This window comes from Haemorhous mexicanus, chromosome 1, assembly GCF_027477595.1.
Source record: "Haemorhous mexicanus isolate bHaeMex1 chromosome 1, bHaeMex1.pri, whole genome shotgun sequence".
Taxonomy (NCBI): domain Eukaryota; kingdom Metazoa; phylum Chordata; class Aves; order Passeriformes; family Fringillidae; genus Haemorhous; species Haemorhous mexicanus.
The window spans coordinates 157890747-157904800 of NC_082341.1; the positions used below are offsets into that span (position 1 = coordinate 157890747).

The window sequence follows — 14054 nt, forward strand, 5'->3', positions numbered from 1 at the left end:
TCCACAGGGCTGGGAATTCCAGCTGGGAATGGGGATTCCATCCTGTCCATGTCCCAATCCCACATCCACAGGGATGGGAATTCCAGCTGGGAATGGGGATTCCATCCTGTCCGTGTCCCCATCCCACATCCACAGGGCTGGGAATTCCAGCTGGGAATGGGGATCCCATCCTGTCCGTGTCCCCATCCCACACCCACAGGGCTGGGAATTCCAGCTGGGAATGGGGATCCCATCCTGTCCATGTCCCAATCCCACATCCACAGGGATGGGAATTCCAGCTGGGAATGGGGATTCCATCCCAGCCGTGTCCCCATCCCACATCCATAGGGCTGGGAATTCCAGCTGGGAATGGGGATTCCATCCTGTCCATGTCCCCATCCCACATCCACAGGGCTGGGAATTCCAGCTGGGAATGGGGATTCCATCCCAGCCGTGTCCCCATCCCACATCCACAGGGCTGGGAATTCCAGCTGGGAATGGGGATTCCATCCTGTCCGTGTCCCAATCCCACATCCACAGGGCTGGGAATTCCAGCTGGGAATGGGGATTCCATCCTGTCCGTGTCCCCATCCCACACCCACAGGGCTGGGAATTCCAGCTGGGAATGGGGATTCCATCCTGTCTGTGTCCCCATCCCACACCCACAGGGCTGGGAATTCCAGTTGGGAATGGGGATTCCATCCTGTCTGTGTCCCCATCCCACATCCACAGGGCTGGGAATTCCAGTTGGGAATGGGGATTCCATCCCAGCTGTGTCCCCATCCCACATCCACAGGGCTGGGAATTCCAGCTGGGAATGGGGATTCCATCCCAGCTGTGTCCCCATCCCACATCCACAGGGCTGGGAATTCCAGTTGGGAATGGGGATTCCATCCTGTCTGTGTCCCCATCCCACATCCACAGGGCTGGGAATTCCAGTTGGGAATGGGGATTCCATCCCAGCTGTGTCCCCATCCCACATCCACAGGGCTGGGAATTCCAGCTGGGAATGGGGATTCCATCCCAGCTGTGTCCCCATCCCACATCCACAGGGCTGGGAATTCCAGCTGGGAATGGGGATTCCATCCCAGCTGTGTCCCCATCCCACATCCACAGGGCTGGGAATTCCAGCTGGGAATGGGGATTCCATCCTGTCCGTGTCCCCATCCCACACCCACAGGGCTGGGAATTCCAGCTGGGAATGGGGATTCCATCCCAGCGGTATCCCCATCCCACATCCACAGGGCTGGGAATTCCAGCTGGGAATGGGGATTCCATCCTGTCCATGTCCCCATCCCACATCCACAGGGCTGGGAAATTCAGGGAATGGGGATTCCATCCTGTCCATGTCCCCATCCCACATCCACAGGGCTGGGAATTCCAGCTGGGAATGGGGATTCCATCCCAGCTGTGTCCCCATCCCACATCCACAGGGCTGGGAATTCCAGCTGGGAATGGGGATCCCATCCTGTCCATGTCCCCATCCCACACCCACAGGGATGGGAATTCCAGCTGGGAATGGGGGCTCCAGCCCGGAATTCCCAGAGGAATATTCCCAAAAATCCCCCTCTGGACGGCTCTGGGGGTGCCAGAGGTGGGATACAGATCCAGGTGTTCCAGGATCCCTCTCTGGGATCCCTCTCTGGGATCCCGAGCCCATTCCTGGCCGATCTCCGGGATCAAGGAATCTTTTCCCTGCCCAGCCCAGGGCTTTGTGCTCCCGGCAGGAGCTTTCCCTGCTCATCCCGGGAATCCTGCCTGGGAACAGCTGGAAAAGGGGGATCCAGGAGATCCCAGAGCCCTTCCCAGGGCCCTTTCCAATGGGAATCCAGGAGATCCCAGAGCCTTTTCCAGAGGTTTTTCTGGGAGAGCTGGAGAGGGGTTTGGGATGCAGGCTGCAGGGACAGGACCCAGAGAACAGCTTCCTATGGAATATTGGGATTTTGGGATGGAATTCCCAGAGAATCCAGGGCTGCCCCTGGAGCCCTTTGAGAGTCCTGGAACATCCCGGGATAGCGGGAGCTGGCCCTGCCCATGGAATGGTTAGAACGGGACAATCCCCAAAATCCCTTCCAACCAAAACCATTCCAGGATTCCCTGGACACCCCTGGAATTGTCCCAGGCCAGGCTGAACCATCCCTGCCTATCCCTGAATCCTGTCCATCCCAAACCATTCCAGGATTCCCTGGACACCCCTGGAATTATCCCAGGCCAGGCTGAACCATCCCTGCCTATCCCTGAATCCTGTCCATCCCAAACCATTCCAGGATTCCCTGGACACCCCTGGAATTCTCCCAGGCCAGGCTGAACCATCCCTGCCTATCCCTGAATCCTGTCCATCCCAAACCATTCCAGGATTCCCTGGACACCCCTGGAATTGTCCCAGGCCAGGCTGAACCTTTCCTGCCTATCCCTGAATCCTGTCCATCCCAAACCATTCCAGGATTCCCTGGACACCCCTGGAATTATCCCAGGCCAGGCTGGAATATCCAGGATAGCTGAACCATCCCTGCCTATCCCTGAATCCTGTCCATCCCAAACCATTCCAGGATTCCCTGGAATCGTCCCAGGCCAGGCTGGAGCAGTCTGGGATAGCGGAGCTGTCCCTGCCCATGGAACAGGACAATCCCTAAATCCCGTCCGTCCCAAAGTTTCCGGGAGTCCCCGGCGCACCTGGAGCACTTCCAATCCCCTTCCCAGGGAACCCCAGCCCCCATTCCTAACTCCTGACTATTCCTGATGAATCCCAGCCCCCATTCCCAATCCCAGCCCCCATTCCTACCTCCTGACCATTCCCAGTGACTCCCAGCCCTGATTCCCAGTGAATCCCAATCCCCATTCCCACTGAACCCCAGCCCCCATTCCTAACTCCTGACTATTCCTGATGAATCCCAGCCCCCATTCCCAATCCCAGCCCCCATTCCCAGTGACTCCCAGCCCCCATTCCCAAGCCCATCCCCCATTCCTAACTCCTGACCATTCCCAGCGACTCCCAGCCCTGATTCCCAGTGACTCCCAGTCCCCATTCCCAGGGAACCCCAGCTCTCGTTCCTAACTCCTGACCATTCCCAATGAATCCCAGCTCCTATTCCCAGAAAATCCCAGTCCCCATTCCCAGTGACTCCCAGCCCCCATTCCTAACTCCTGACCATTCCCAATGAATTCCAGCCTGCACACCCAGTGAACCCCAGCCCCCACCATTCCCAATCCCAGCCTCCATTCCCAGTGACTCCCAGCCCCCATTCCCAATGAATTCCAGCCCCCATTCCCAATCCCTGGCCATTCCTAATGAACCCCAGCCCCACTCCCAATCCCAGCCCCCATTCCCAATTCCTGGCTATTCCCAGTGAATCCCAGACCCCATTCCCAATCCCTGACCATTGTCAGTGACTCCCAGCCCCCCACCATTCCCAATCCCAGCCTCCATTCCTGGTGACTCCCAGTCCCCATTCCCAGTGAACCCCAGCTCTCATTCCTAATTCCTGACCATTCCCAATGAATTCCAGCTCCTATTCCCAGTCAACCCCAGTCCCCATTCCCAGTGACTCCCAGCCCCCATTCCCAGTGACTCCCAGCTCCCATTCCCAGTGACTCCCAGCCCCCATTCCCAGTGAATCCCAGTCCCCATTCCCAATCTCTGGCCATTCCCAATGACTCCCAGCTCCCATTCCCAGTGACTCCCAGCCCCCATTCCCAGTGAATCCCAGTCCCCATTCCCAATCTCTGGCCATTCCCAATGACTCCCAGTCCCCATTCCCAATGACTCCCAGCCCCCATTCCCAGTGAATCCCAGCTCCCATTCCCAGTGACTCCCAGCCCCCATTCCCAGTGAATCCCAGCCCCCATTCCCAATCTCTGGCCATTCCCAGTGAATCCCAGCCCCCATTCCCACTCTCTGGCCATTCCCTGTGCCTCCCAGCCCCCACTCCCGGTGCCTCCCAGCCCCCACCATTCCCAATCCCCGGCCATTCCCGGCCCCTGGAATGAGCTGCCAGGCTCCCACCTGATCCATCAGCAGCTGCTCCCGGCCATTCCCGGCCCGCACCTGCAATTCCTGCCGGGAACCACATGTGACCCCTCCTGTGATCCCTGATTTATTCCCTGCCAGCGCTCCCCCCCTCCCTCCTCGCCAATGCCTGCCAGCTGGGAATCGCCCCCCACCGCATCCCAAAAAAAAAACCCCCCACATCCCAAAAAACCCCGGGCGGCGCATCCCGGACGAGCCCGGCGGTCACGGCCAGCGCTCCCCGCTCTTTTCCATCCCGCTTTTTTTCCCGGTGTTTCTGTTTTTCCCCCGGCGCCGCGCCCCCCTCCCCGCTCTCCAGGCGCTTCCCGAGGCCGCTCCAGGTGCGGCGGGAGCGCTGGGAAGCGCCGGCCCCGCGCCGCCTCCCCCGTGTCCGTCTGCGGCGGGAGCAGGAAGCCAAATCCGCCTCTGGAATTCTTCACTCGCTCCTCGTTGCCGGCTCCCGCGGGATGCCGGGGTCAGGCTCCCTCTCCCGCTTTCCCGGTTTTCCCTGGATGAGCTCGGGTTACAATGCCGGCTCTGTTCCCGCCCGGGCCCCCGGCGAGCCCTAATCCCGCTCCGCTGGCTCCCGGATTGATTTCGGGGATTTGGGATCGTTCCCGGCTTTTCCTGCGCCTCCCCGGCTGCTCCGGGCCTCCGCAGAGAGGTTTTGGGCCGGAGATAATGGGGAAAACGGGAATGGAGCGGCCGGGAAAAGGAGGGGGAACTGGGAAACGGGATATGGGGGGAACTGGGGAAAAGGGGAACTGGGAAATGGGATACGGGGAAAAGGATATGGGGAATGGGATATGGGGATATGGGGATATAGGATATGGGGATATGGGATATGGGAAATGGGATATGGGGAATAGGGTATGGAAATATGGGATATGGGGAATGGGATATGGGATATGGGAAATGGGATATGGGGAATGGGGTATGGGATATGGAAATATAGGATATGGGGATATGGGATATGGGAAATGGGATATAGGGATAGGGGGATATGGGGAATGGGATATGGAAATATAGGATATGGGGATATGGGACATGGAAATATAAGATATGGGGATATGGGACATGGGAAATGGGATATGGGGAATGGGATATGGGGAATGGGGTATGGGGAACTGGGAAATGGGATATGGGGAACTGGGGAAAAAGGGGAACAGGGAAATGGGATATGGGGAAAAGGATATGGGGAATGGGATATGGGGAATGGGATATGGGGATATGGGGAATGGGAAATGGGATATGGGGAATGGGATATGGAAATATAGGATATGGGGAAATGGATATGGGGAACTGAGATATGGAATATGGGGAAATGGGATATGGGATATAGGAAAAGGGATGTGGGGAAATGGGATATGGGATATGGGGAAATGGGATATGGGGAATGGGATATGGAATATGGGGATATGGGATATGGGACATGGAAATATAGGATATGGGGATATGGGATATGGGAAATGGGATATGGGGAATGGGATATGGAAATATAGGATATGGGGATATGGGATATGGGACATGGAAATATAGGATATGGGGATATGGGATATGGGAAATGGGAGAAGGGGAATGGGATATGGGGAATGGGATATGGGGAATTGGGAAATAGGATATGGGGAACTGGGGAAAAAGGGGAACTGGGAAATGGGATATGGGGAAAAGGATATGGGGATTGGGATATGGGATATGGAAATATGGGGATATGGGGATATGGGATGTGGAAATATAGGATATGGGGATATGGGATATGGGGATATGGGATATGGGGATATGGGATATGGGGAATGGGATATGGGATATAGGAAAAGGGATGTGGGGAAATGGGATATGGGGAACTGGGAAATGGGATATGGGGAATGGGATATGGGATATGGAAATATAGGATATGGGGATATGGGAAATGGGATATGGGATATGGGAAATGGAAATATGGGATATGGGGATATGGGATATGGGGAATGGGGTATGGAAATATGGGATATGGGGATATGGGGAATGGGATATGGAAATATAGGATATGGGGATATGGGATATGGGAAATGGAATATGGGGAATGGGATATGGAAATATGGGATATGGAAATATAGGATATGGGGATATGGGGAATGGGATATGGAAATATGGGATATGGGGATATGGGATATGGGAAATGGGATATGGGGAATGGGATAAGGGGAATGGGATATGGGATATAGGAAAAGGGATGTGGGGAAATGGGATATGGGGAACTGGGAAATGGGATATGGGGAAAAGGATATGGGGAATGGGATATGGGATATGGAAATATAGGATATGGGGATATGGGATATGGAGAATGGGATATGGGGAATGGAAATATAGGATATGGGGATATGGGATATGGGAAATGGGATATGGAAATATAGGATATGGGGATATGGGATATGGGGATATGGGATGTGGGGAATGGGATATGGGGAATGGGATATGGGATATGGGATATAGGAAAAGGGATATGGGGATATGGGATATGGGGAACTGGGATATGGGATATGGGGAATGGGAAATGGGATATGGGGATATGGAAATATGGGATATGGGGATATGGGATATGGGAAATGGGATATGGGGAACTGGGAAAAAGGGGAACTGGGAAATGGGATATGGGGAATGGGATATGGGAAATGGGATATGGGAAATGGAAATATAGGATATGGCGATATGGGGAATGGGAAATGGGATATGGGGAATGGGATATAGAAATATAGGATATGGGGATATGGGATATGGGAAATGGGATATGGGGAATGGGATATGGAATATGGGGATATGGGATAAGGTGAATGGGATATGGGATATAGGAAAAGGGATATGGGGAAATGGGATATGGGGAACTGGGGAAAAGGGGAACTGGGAAATGGGATATGGGGAAAAGGATATGGGGAATGGGATATGGGGAATGGAAATATAGGATATGGGATATGGGGAATGGGATATGGGATATGGAATATAGGAATAGGGATGTGGGGAAATGGGATATGGGGAACTGGGATATGGGATATGGGGAACTGGGAAATGGGATATGGGGAATGGGATATGGGGAATGGAAATATAGGATATGGGGATATGGGGAATGGGAAATGGGATATGGGGAATGGAAATATAGGATATGGGGAATGGGGAACTGAGATATGGGGAATGGGATATGGAAATATAGGATATGGGGATATGGAAATATGGGATATGGGGATATGGGATATGGAAATATAGGATATGGGGATATGGGATATGGGGAATGGGATATGGAATATGGGGAAATGGGATATGGGGAATGGGATATGGAAATATGGGATATGGAAATATAGGATATGGGGATATGGGGAATGGGATATGGGGATATGGGATATGGGGAAATGGGATATGGGGATATGGGGAAATGGGATATGGGGAATGGGATATGGGGAAATGGGAAAAGGGATATGGGGATATGGGATGTGAGGATATGAGAAATGGGAAAACGGATGTGGGGAATGGGATATGGGGAAAGGGATGTGGGAAATGGGATATGGGATATGGGGAATGGGGAATGGGATGTGGGGAAAGGGATGTGGGGAAAGGGATGTGGGAAATGGGATATGGGGATATGGGGAATGGGGAATGGGATGTGGGGAAAGGGATGTGGGGAAAGGGATATGGAAATATAGGATATGGGGATATGGGATAAATGGGATATGGGGAATGGGATAAGGGATGTGGGGAAAGGGATATGGGGAACTGGGACATGGGGAACTGGGAAATGGGATATGGGGAAAGAGATGTGGGGAAAGGGATATGGGGAATGGGGAAATGGGATATGGGGATTTGGGGATATGGGATTTGGGGAAAGAGATGTGGGGAAAGGGACATGGGGAACTGGGACATGGGGAACTGGGAAATGGGGATATGGGGAATGGGGATATGGGAAACGGAAGAGGGGATGTGGGATATGGGACTGTGGGATATGGGTAATGGGGAAATGGGACATGGGGAACTGGGAAATGGGATATGGAGAATGGGATGTGGGGAACTGGGAAATGGGATATGGGGAACTGGGATGTGGGGAAATGGGATGTGGGAAATGGGATATGGAAATATAGGATATAGGGATATAGGATATGGGGAACTGGGTAATGGGATGGGGGGAACTGGGAACTGGGAAATGGGATATGGGGAACTGGGATGGGAACTGGGGAACTGGGAAATGGGATGTGGGGATATGGGATGTGGGAAATGGGATATGGGTAATGGGGAACTGGGAAATGGGATGTGGAGAATGGGATGTGGGGAAAGGGATGTAGGAAATGGGAAATGGGGAAAAGGATTTGGGGAAGTGGGACAGGGAACTGGGAAATGGGATATGGGGAACTGGGAAATGGGATAATGGGGATCTGGGAAATGGGATAATGGGGAACTGGGAAATGGGATATGGGGAACTGGGAAATGGGATAATGGGGAACTGGGAAATGGGATAATGGGGATCTGGGAAATGGGATAATGGGGAACTGGGAAATGGGATAATGGGGAACTGGGATAATGGGGAACTGGGAAATGGGATATGGGGATATGGGAACTGGGAGATGGGGAACTGGGAAAAGGGCTGGGAATGTGTGTCCAGGAGCCTGAGATCCCATGGGATAAGCCAAGCCCGGAGGGATGGAGGCCTTGGAATGCTGGAGCCACCTGCTCCCTGTGCCTCAGTTTCCCTCTGGAACAGCTTCCCAGGGGTTTGGGGGGGGTCTCTTCCCAGGGAAGGATCCCAGAGCAGAGCATGGACACGGAGACTCCCGGAATTCCGGGATGGACGGAAGGAGGGAGGGAGGGAAGGCTGGACCTGGATCTTCCCAGCTCCGAGCACTGGATTGCCAGGGACAGGGACAATTCCCGTGATCCCAGAGTGCTCCAGCCCGGCCTGGGACACTCCCGTGGAATCCCAAACTGGTTCAGGATGGAAGGGCCATTTGGGATGATCCCATTCCCACGGGGCAGCTCCCGCTATTCCAGGACTTCCCAGGGCTGGAGCAGCCCCGGATTCTCTGGGAATTCCATCCCCAAATCCCAACATTCCATGGGAAGCCATTCCCTGTTTCCCATCCCTCCACCTGCATCCCAAACCCCTCTGCAGCTCTCCCAGAAATCCCTGGAAAAGGCTCTGGAATTCTCCTGGATTTCCCGGCTCCCTCTGCACATTCCCAGCTTTTTCCTCACCCCGGGGCAGGTTCCAGGTGGAATTCCCGGCTCCCAGCCCCGGAACTCCTCGGGTTAATGGGGGGGAACCGCTCCGGCTCCCCGCAGCTCCGGCCGGGAATTGCAGCCGGGAATTGCAGCCGGGAATTGCAGCCGGGAATTGCAGCCGGGAATTGCAGCCGGGAATTGCAGCCGCAGCTCTGATTTACGAGGGGCTCCTGGAAAAGTTCTCCCCGTCCCAGCTGCCGGGGGGGACCGGGAGAGACCCGGGAGAGACCCGGGAGAGACCCGGGAGAGACCCGGTTAGGACCCGGGAGGGACCCGGGAGGGACTCGGGAGAGACTCGGGAGAGACTCAGGAGAGACCCGGGAGGGACCCGGGATAGACCCAGGAGAGACCGGGATAGACCCGGGAGGGAGCGGGATAGACCCGGGAGGGACGAGGGAGAAACCCGGGATAGACCCGGGAGAGACCGGGAGGGACCCGGGAGAGACCCGGGAGAGACCCAGGAGACCCGGGATAGACCCGGGAGGGACCCGGGATAGACCCGGGAGGGACCAGGAGAGACCCGGGATAGACCCGGGAGAGAACGGGAGGGACCCGGGAGGGACCGGGAGAGACTCGGGAGAGACCTGGGAGGGACCAGGGAGAGACCCGGGAGAGACCCGGGAGAGACCCGGGATAGACCCGGGAGGGACCAGGGAGAAACCCGGGAGAGACCGGGAGTGACCCGGGAGAGACCCGAAAGAGACCGGGAGAGACCCGGGAGGGACCCGGGAGGGACCCGGGAGAGACCGGGAAAGACTCGGGAGAGCCCCGGGAAAGACCCGGGAGAGACCCGGGATAGACCTGGGAGGGATCCGGGAGGGACTGAGAGAGACCCGGGATAGACCCGGGAGAGACTCGGGAGGGACCGGGAGAGACCCGGGAGGGACCAGGGAGAGACCCGGGATAGACCTGGAAGGGACCAGGGTGAGACTGGGAGAGCCCCGGGATAGATCCGGGAGGGACCCAGGAGGAACCGGGAGGGACCCGGGATAGACCCGGGATAGACCTGGGAGAGACCCGGGAGAGACCCGGGAGAGACCCGGGATAGACCCGGGAGGGACCAGGGTGAGACCCGGGAGGGAGCGGGATAGACCCGGGAGGGACCAGGGAGAAACCCGGGATAGACCCGGGAGAGACCGGGAGGGACCGAGAGAGACTCGGGAGAGACCGGGAGGGACCCGGGAGAGACCCGGGTGAGACCCGGGATAGATCCGGGAGAGACCGGGATAGACCCGGGAGAGACCCGGGAGACCCGGGATAGACCCGGGAGAGACCCGGGTGAGACCCCCTGCCCACCCCGGGGGGCTCCCGAATCCCGGCGGGAAAAGCGGGACGAGGACCGAGCCCGGAGGGACTCGGGAATTCCCTTGGAATTCCACCTGACCCCGGGAATTCTCGGTTTTCCAGGGAATACCCATTTTCCCAGGAATTCTTGTTTTTTTCTGGGAATCCCCTGTTTTTCTGGGAATCCCCATTTTTTTCCCCAGCAGGCTGCTGTGCCTCGGCATGGAGTCCCAAAAAATACCGCCACAAATGCCCCAAAACCCCCTCAAAATTCCCAAAAAAACCCACCTCAAATTCCCAAAAAAACCACCTCAAATTCCCAAAAATACCACCACAAATGCCCCAAAACCCCCTCAAAATTCCCAAAAAAACCCACCTCAAATTCCCAAAAAAACCACCTCAAATTCCCAAAAAATACCACCACAAATTCCCAAAAACCCCCTCAAAATTCCCAAAAAAAACCACCTCAAATTCCCAAAAAAACCACCTCAAATTCCCAAAAAATACCACCACAAATTCCCAAAAACCCCCTCAAAATTCCCAAAAAAAACCACCTCAAATTCCCAAAAAAACCACCTCAAATTCCCAAAAAATACCACCTCAAATTCCCCCAAAAATCACCAAATTACTGAAAAAAACCCCCCCTCAGAATTCCCTAAAAAAACCCTCAGAGTTCCCTTAAAAACACCTCAAAATTCCCTAAAAGAATGCCTCAAAATTCCCGAAAAGAATGCCTCAAAATTCCCTAAAAAAACCCCTCAGAGTTCCCTTAAAAACACCTCAAAATTCCCTAAAAGAACAACTCAAAACTCCTGAAAAAAGACCTCAAAATTCCCTTAAAACTCCTCAAAATTCCCTAAAAGAATACCTCAAAATTCCTTAAAAAACCCCCTCAAAATTCCCTAAAAACCCCTCAGAATTCCTTTAAAAAAACCCACAAAATTCCCTAAAAAACCCCTCAGAATTCCCAAAAAAACTCCTCAGAATTCCCTAAAAGAACAACTCAAAACTCCGGAAAAAAACCCTCAAAATTCCTTAAAAAAACCACCTTAAAACTCTTGAAACAAGACCTCAAAATTCCCTAAAAAACCCCTCAGAATTCCTTTTAAAAAACCCCTCAAAATTCCCTAAAAACCCCTCAGAATTCCTTTTAAAAAAACCCTCAAAATTCCCTAAAAAACCCCTCAGGATTCCCTAAAAGCAGAACTCAAAACTCCTGAAAAAAACCCTCAAAATTCCCTAAAAAACCCCTCAGAATTCCCTAAAAAAACCCTCAAAATTCCTTAAAAAAAAACCACCTTAAAACTCTTGAAACCAGACCTCAAAATTCCCTAAAAAACCCCTCAGAGTTCCTTTTAAAAAAACCCTCAAAATTCCCTAAAAAACCCCTCAGAATTCCCTAAAAACCCCCTCAAAATTCCCTAAAAAACCCCTCAGAATTCCTTTTAAAAAAACCCTCAAAATTCCCTAAAAAACCCCTCAGAATTCCCTCAAAGAACAACTCAAAATTCCCTAAAAAACCACCTTAAAAGTCTTGAAGCAAGACCTCAAAATTCCCTAAAAAACCCCTCAGAATTCCCTAAAAGAACAACTCAAAATTCCCTAAAAAACCACCTTAAAACTCTTGAAACCAGACCTCAAAATTCCCTAAAAAAACCCTCAGAATTCCTTTTAAAAAAACCCTCAAAATTCCCTAAAAACCCCTCAGAATTCCTTTTAAAAAACCCCTCAAAATTCCCTAAAAAACCCCTCAGAATTCCCTCAAAGAACAACTCAAAACTCCTGGAAAAAACCCTCAAAATTCCCTAAAACCCCCTCAGAATTCCCTAAAAATTCCCCAAAAACCCCCAGGATGTCCCCGCTGCTTTGGCTCCATCTCCCTCTCCCTCTCTTTGGGAATATCCCGGGATAAATTCAGATTTTATTTTTATTTTTCCAACACCCCCCCCTTTCCTTTCCGAAATTTTTCCGTGCTGCTTTTCCTGCCCATGGAAAGAAATTTTTCCTCCAAGATTCCTGGCGTGCTGCTGGCTGGGGCAGGAGCGATCCCGGCCCTGCCAAATCCTTCCCCCCCCTCGCTCCGACTTTTCCATCCCCGACACCTCGGGAACCCTTCCCGGCCTGGGGGGGGACACAGGAACCGCCCCCTCCCCCTTTTTTTTTTTTTCCATGGAATTCTGCCCCTTTCCTGGCCTGGCAGCATTCCCAGCATCCTTGTGGGGGGGGAGGGCTCCAAACTGGGAATTACTGGGATGGGGGAATCGTGGTGTGGCTGGGAATTCTATCCTGGGTAGGAATTCCAGCCCCAAATCCCAATTTTCCATGGGAAGCCATTCCCTGTTTCCCATCCCTCCACCTGCATCCCAAACCCTTCTGCAGGTCTCCCAAAAATCCCTGGAAAAAGCTCTGGAATTCTCCTGCAGGAGCAGCAATCACCAACACTTGGATTCCCAGCTCTGCAGGCTCTGGAATTTCCCTTCTCTTCCCGGAAATTGGGGGCAGAACGAGGGAATTTGGGCAACTTTGGGCTCCCAGCAATGGGGAGGGTTCTCCTCAATCCCAAACCTTGGGAATCCCGGGATGAGAGGGGAAAATCTGGGATAAAGGGCTGGGAATGTGGCCGGGGTGGGATTCCCTGGGAATTCCCTCCTGGAAAGGCTGGGAATGGAGGGGATTTCAGGGATGATCCCATTCCCAAGGGAGACCTCCTGCTATTCCCTTTGGCAGCCCTGGATTCTCTGGGAATCCCAACTTTCCATGGGAAGCCATTCCCTGTTTCCCATCCCTCCACCTGCATCCCAAACCCTTCTACAGCTCTCCCAGAAAAACCCCTGGAAAAGGCTCTGGAATTCTCCTGGATTTCCCTGCTCTCCCTGCACATTCCCAGCTCCATTCCCGAGGAATTTTGTGGACCAGGTCCCTGTCCCGGGCTCTGGAGGAGAATCCCAAGGATCCGAGGGATCCAGGGGCTCCGTGGCCACCCGGATTTGGGAGCGGGGCCCCCGCAGCCGCCGCCGCTTCCGGAGGAGCCGCCGGAATTCCAGACCCCCCTTCCCGAGGCCCTCGGGAAGAGCCTCCCACAAAAGCAGCGCTCCCGTTCGGAGCAGGCTCCGCTCGTTAAAGTTATGGATGGAAAAGGGAAAAAAAAAAAAAATTTAAAAAAAAAAAAAAAAAACTGGGAAAAGCTCCGGCGGGAGCGGGGGGAGGGGAGAGCGAGCGGGATGAACAATGGGATAACCGGGATAACGAGCGGGATAACAACTGGGATAACTGGGATGGGGTGACGGGGCTGGGGCAGGCGGGGCCGGCTCCCCCTTCCCCAGGCTGCCCCCATTCCCCCCCCCCCCCCCCGCGCTTTTCCCAGCTGCTCCCAATCCCGCCATCGGCCAGCTGGGATCGGGATCAAAGGAGCCATTCCCGGCGGGAGCGGGGGGGTGGAGCGGCCCCCGCGCCCCGTGGGGCTGCACCTGCATCCCTCAGCCACTGCCAGGGAGCCACGGATCCTCCACGGATCCATGGATCCTCCACGGATCCATGGATCCATCCC

The 14054-nt window shown here is 54.0% G+C and overlaps 1 protein-coding gene across 2 annotated transcripts in view; it reads right to left on the minus strand.

Moving 5' to 3' along the window:
• The window catches only part of BOP1 (BOP1 ribosomal biogenesis factor), a 113982-nt gene that overhangs the window by 59973 nt on the left and 39955 nt on the right, over nucleotides 1–14054 (minus strand). The window lies entirely within an intron of this gene.